This window comes from Cucurbita pepo, chromosome 2 (genome assembly GCF_057944985.1).
Source record: "Cucurbita pepo subsp. pepo isolate OVF chromosome 2, ASM5794498v1, whole genome shotgun sequence".
Classification (NCBI taxonomy): Eukaryota; Viridiplantae; Streptophyta; class Magnoliopsida; order Cucurbitales; family Cucurbitaceae; genus Cucurbita; species Cucurbita pepo.
This window is the reverse complement of record NC_141799.1, coordinates 6201134-6207241: the sequence shown is the minus strand read 5'-3', so window position 1 is coordinate 6207241 and position 6108 is coordinate 6201134. Positions and strand designations below refer to the sequence as shown.

Sequence of the window (6108 nt, the reverse complement as noted above, 5' to 3'; positions counted from 1 at the left end):
CATTAAATAAATTGAACTTATTTTATTATAAATAATAGTTTTAATAAATATGATATTATGGTTATTAATAGAAAAAATTTAAGGAAACATACCGTTTTAATTTATATTAATTTTTTTTTTGTTTATATTAATTTATAAAAATAAAACAATTAATTTTTTTTTTGTTTATATTAATTTATAAAAATAAAACAATTTAGTGCATTAACATTATTAATTTATATTAATTTTTTTTGTTTATATTAATTTATAAAAATAAAACAATTTAGTGCATTAACATTATTATCCTAATTTTTCGATATAAACAAAGAGAAAAAATAATAATAAGATACATATAACTACTTAATTATTATCAATTATTTTATTTCCACAATGTTTCCAAATCATCGTTACTTAGAACATTTACATCGAGATTGATGTGTAAACGATACGGGGTGGTCAAGAACTAGAGGGAATTGATAGTAATTTTCATCCCAGCTTGGCAGTGGCCTGGGGTGGTGCATATGAAGAAGTTGTTTCCTCTTGAGAGAGTGATTTCATCCTTGCCTGAATTGAACACTTTGGCGCCTCTGGAAGCTATGCAGCTTCTATAACCCCCCTCGTCCACTGCCACCACGTTGTGAACTGTCGGGTTAAAGTTGAATCCTACAAAAAAAAAAAAAAAAAAAAAAAAAAAAAAAAATGTATTCATTGCGATCTAACTGCGAATTCGATCGGATACTATTTGAATATATTTTATATAGATGTAACGACCCAAATCCTCTTTGGGCTTTCCCTTTCGGGTTTTCCCTCAAGGCTTTAAAACGAGTCTGCTACGGGACTTGTGTTTTGATATAATTTATCTTATCTCCATGAATTGGTTAGTAGAATATTTTCAACTTTCGATCTCACTTATGTTTTTCATTCTTAACATAGTATCAGAGCATTATTCTTAACAGATACGATTAAGAATACGATTACGATTACGCAAGTAAAACATCAGTTACTATTCAACTATCAACACAAGAGTTGAAAACTCACTTAATATGTCACCAGCTCTAAACACCTTCCCATTAGGCCATCCTTCCACGCCCAGGTTCCATCCGTTCGAGTCGCCAACAACAAAAGTTGTAGCAGCATCGCCATGTTCGAAGCCAAGCAGCAGCAGCAACGCCATTGCAACAGCCACCGTGCTCATCGAAACCGCTCCGCTGCTCCCCTCGTGTCGAGCCATTCGTGAAGTTGAAGTAGCTCTCAAAAAAGATATGGTAAACAATTGTGTTCCTTTGAAGCTTGAAAATGATGGTTATAAAGATATGTAAAACATACCAAACTTGCCTTTTTCTTTTCCTTTGTTTACGGCGGAGGAGTAGTGGGCCGTTTTGCAATTGATTATGTCTCCTCCTGTTGCTATTAAAAGAAAGAGAAACAATCTTCCTCCTTTCTCTCTAGTAACCTCTCCTTCCCCAATTATCTCTCCTCAGCCTACCTCAGCCAAAAAAACAGACAAACAATAATTGACAGGTTTAATTTGAGGAAAAAATAAGAATGGCTTTACCCAATTCACAAGACAAGATTTACTAGGAGATAGATATGATCAGTAAGATATATATTAAATCTTAATTTTATTTGTCCTATTTGTTTTTAGAAATCACAGCCAATCATGGTTAAATCTCATTAAATCATGACAATTATTTAGTTGAGTTAGAAACTAAATGCCAATAATTTATATGAATTCTAGTAAATCACATTAGATCAATAATATTAGATCAATAAATTTATATCAGTAGACAAATAAATAGATTAAAAATAAAATGGCAAAGAAAATTTGTGAACAAAATTAAAAGGGAGTAAATATAGATAAAGAGAAAAACCAGAAAAGCAAAAGGCCACCTAGTAAATAGAGATGAAGAAAAAAAAAAAACAAATATAGAGAACAGGAAAGCACAGAATCACTTGAATAACTCTATCAACTTTTTTATACCAGAGAAACCATATAAAATAAGATTTTTAATAAAAACATAATTATAGATATATAACATTTCAAAACTTTTAATAATGAACCCATGTAAATTAGAAAAATAATTTGAAAGAGTTCAAACTGGAAACTGATGTCATGAGCTCACCTAGGTTTGCTTTGATTTCAAAGGACAGAATCGAACTTTCATTAATGATAACTTCTGGACATCAACCTAAGCTAATCAAGTAAGTGGTCTTACTATCGGCATAGTTATATTTGATGTTGACACGTGCCTCGTGGTTCGGCACGTGTCATATATATTGATATGTGTGAGTTGTTTGTGGATTGATATGTTTATCATATGTTATGTATATGTTATAATATGTGAATTACGGTACGATATGTTCAATGATATGTTTGAGATAGGATACGATAAGGATGCACAAGACGAAATGTGACGATAGGAGTAAGATACGTTCATGAAACGTTAAGGTTAGGTTACATACCGAAGTGCTATGGATATGAGAGATTGATAAAAGAATATGGTTAGGTTATGTGTAGTGAGGGATATGGGTAGAAAGGGATAGGTTTGTGATAGATTGATAGAACAATAGCGTTAGGATACGTTCATGTGATGATATGACTAAGGTATGTTCATGTAACGACATGACTGTGATAGATATAAGAACGTTAAGGCTATAATAAGTAAGGGAACGATATGACCAAGAAGTGTTTACGCTATGATATGATTATGATACGATATGTGTATGACGGATTTATATATATATATATATATATATATATATATATATATATATATATATATATATATATATATATATATATGTGTGTGTGTGTTGTCATATGATATAAAATATGTTATGGTATGAGATATGTGATAAATTGAATTGTTTATGATATGATATATTGTGATGCAATATGTGCGGAAGAAAAGAAAAATGATCAACAAGGGATGAAAAATATTTAGAAAAATTACAGAGTTTTCGAAGAAAATAATAATAAAATATTCGGAAAGTGTCAAATTACCAAAATACCCCTAGAAGGATGGATAATCACGAAAATGCCCCTCTAATCATAATCAGAGCATCTACCGTGACCATTTGAGCAAAATCTTTCAAACCTTGAATCTTAACCGTTGGATATGATCTAGAAGACGGACAGATCATCACATCCAGCGGCTGGTATTCAAAACCAAAGTCGGTGAGGCTCTGATCGGAGTAGATATTTCCAACAGATATTCCATAAAATCAAAACCGCCAATTCACGACGATTCTGGAGCTCTCAATGTCGGTTTAAGCTTCTCCTATAAAGTCTTAAGTTGGGGAACCAATATGGAACAAGAATCGAGCAAGGTTGAGAGCCCATTCAAGAGTTATGAGCGTTTAGATTGTGGGTCTCCTACTCTCTGATTTCTTCAAAATTCGAGAGCAATTCTCCACCATTTCTCCCCAAACATATTCTTATAGTTTCTAAGCAAGATTACCCACAAGTTCTATGAAGGAATGAAGTGCTGAAAGTGCCCAGAAACCATTTCCCCAATTCAATCCCCCATTGAAGAACTTAAAGGAAAGCTTGAAAATGCAATCCGGGGATACACGACGATTCGTCGAGCAAGAACGATCCCAATAAGTTTCTGCACCTCCACGGAGTGTTTCCGTTGAAGCCCACGAAGAGAAATAACCTCGGGAGCGTGCCCAATTGAAGGAAATCGATTTCGGGCTTAAGTTGGGGATAAGTGACGAAATTCTATCTACGGTCCGTGCCCAATTGAAGGAAATCGATTTCGGGCTTAAGTTGGGGATAAGTGACGAAATCCTATCTACGGTCCCTTTTCCTTCAAATTAAGGATTTCTTTAGCTTCAGATGAAGGATTTGAGTAATTTTGATGAAGGAATCGAGAGTCGAAACGTCGTAGAACAAGTTACCCAAGAGATCGAAAATCTGACGTTTCGGGAAGTTGCATACCGAGAATGATCTCTCAAAATTAAGGTCCCACACTCAAAGAATGTCCTCCAAACTAATTCATGTAGCTTGAGGAAAGGATATGGAAGAGATTCCATGGAGAAATCGGGCCTTGAAAACCCCTAAAATTGGTTGCCCAATGATGAATCCCCTGTTTTAGCTCCGGCGAGAAAAATGATTTTGGACGAATTTTGGTGGCGAAAATCTTAGGCTACGATAAAGAAGAAGAAACTAGACACAATAAGGAGTCTATGGAAGGAAATTGGAAGTAATTCGGATACCGGAAGCTCAAGAATGGAGGTTCCGAACGTCGACGATGAGGTAAGTAGCCACATTGGATTTTTCTTAAGAAATACTTGTAGGAATTGCTTGGATTTTCATATGAACCCTAAACGAAGTATGACACAAGGATATATGAAAGAAAAATCCAAAGAACCGTGAGTTAAGGCTTTAAACCGACCAAATTACTCGAGATTTAAGGAACATTAAGATAACCCACTAAATGAGCTCTGATGTCTATAAAATTTTATTGCTGAGCATAATATATCATTATAAGGTTATGTATGAAATTTTGCGGTCATTGGATAAGGATAAGTAGGTAAACCAAGAAACGGGGAGAAATGACCATAATGCCCCTAAGGATATCTACCTACGGTTCATGACCAAGATAACCTCCAAATGCTATGAAACTCTACAATAAATCTTATTTATGATGCTTGATTAGGTAATGAATTTTGAAAACCATTGTAACTCGTTAAGGAGCAAAACCAAGAATTAGGGGTAAAACGACCATAATGCCCCTACGGAAGACTACCTACGGGTTAAGCACTAAATGACCTCCCAACATTATGAAATATTGTATGAATCCTTATCTCAAGAGGTTGTATAAGGAAATGAAGTTTGGGAGTCATTGGAGAACGTTAGGTAGCAAAACCAAGATATGGGGAAAACGTATATCACGAACCATGCAACTTTGCCTCCTAGGATGACGAAAGAGGTATCCACTAAATAAGAGATTCTCCACAAGTACCCTTGATTTCTAATGAGACTCTACGTGCACAAGACCACGTCGGGGCTATTCCTTAGAAGAACTTGTATGTTCCCAAGCTTGACCCAAGACATTATGCATAAACCTAGGATCCCCAAGAATGCATAGAAACACCTAGGTTAATGCAAATGACATGCTTAACAAGTTGCTAGGATCCAGGCCCGGAGTAACTGTTATCTCCCATCACGAAGTGTACCACGAGACCCCTATTCCTCTTTAGGTGAGATGCCCTGCTATATGTACCATGAGCATGATGCCACGATGAACTTATTATCTCCCTCACCTAAATGAGATGCCCTGCATCACGAATTTTCAATAGGATGACACGATTATGATAACGCCACCTATGCACTCATGTAGAGAAAATTAAGGGTTACTTTGGAAGAGTTTTCAGGGAACACAAGGCATGACATGACAACCTCTAAGGCTTAGTTCTTGAAAACGAAACAAGTAGTCATATCCTAGCAAAAGGTTTAGAGATGCTCCAACTTACCAACTATTCTCTTTAAGGCCTACTCTATATGACTTGAGAATAAGTTCAAGATTACAAGGTGGTTGGAGCAAGTTTGGAACCTAAACCAAGATGGAATAACTCATGCTAGTTATTACGATGGGTTCATATGATCACGAATGTATATAGCAAGTTTGGAACCTAAACCAAGATGGAACTTAGGAAACGCCTAAAGGAAACATGTCAAGATTCAAGACCCTTCTAAAACCCTCTAAGGAGTCCATTATGAACTTATGACCTTCTAGAATAACTCATTCTAGTTATTAAATGGGTTCATATGATCACGAATGTATATAACAACTTGCGCCTCAAGAAAATAAGAACCTTAGAAACGTACAAGATTAAGAATCAATAACAAGCTATACAACTACCAAGACAAGAAGAATGTTAGGTACCACTCAAACATAAGGGATCAATGTTCTCAAGACTCAAAATTCAAGAATGCTAGGTAAATCCTAAGGAAAGTGTCTTGGAGAACGAATTAAGAAACATAACAAGAACATACGGCAAGAACAAGAACAAGAAAAGAAAGAACGTGGTACCCTAGCATATCAAGGACACGATTAAGAGCCTACAAGTAGGCTACTTACTGAGTCTTGTACTCATTCCTTATTCTCCATTTTTTGTTTT

General features: G+C 35.2%; 1 long non-coding RNA gene across 1 annotated transcript; it reads right to left on the bottom strand.

Annotated features, from left to right (window-relative positions):
* Window positions 1-332: 332 nt before the first annotated feature.
* Window positions 333-1325, bottom strand: LOC147793424 (uncharacterized). The gene is made up of 2 exons (XR_015420019.1): window positions 1018-1325; window positions 333-642 (listed from the first exon to the last, which is right to left on the bottom strand). It is a non-coding gene; the product is annotated as an uncharacterized LOC147793424 (long non-coding RNA).
* Window positions 1326-6108: the final 4783 nt, after the last annotated feature.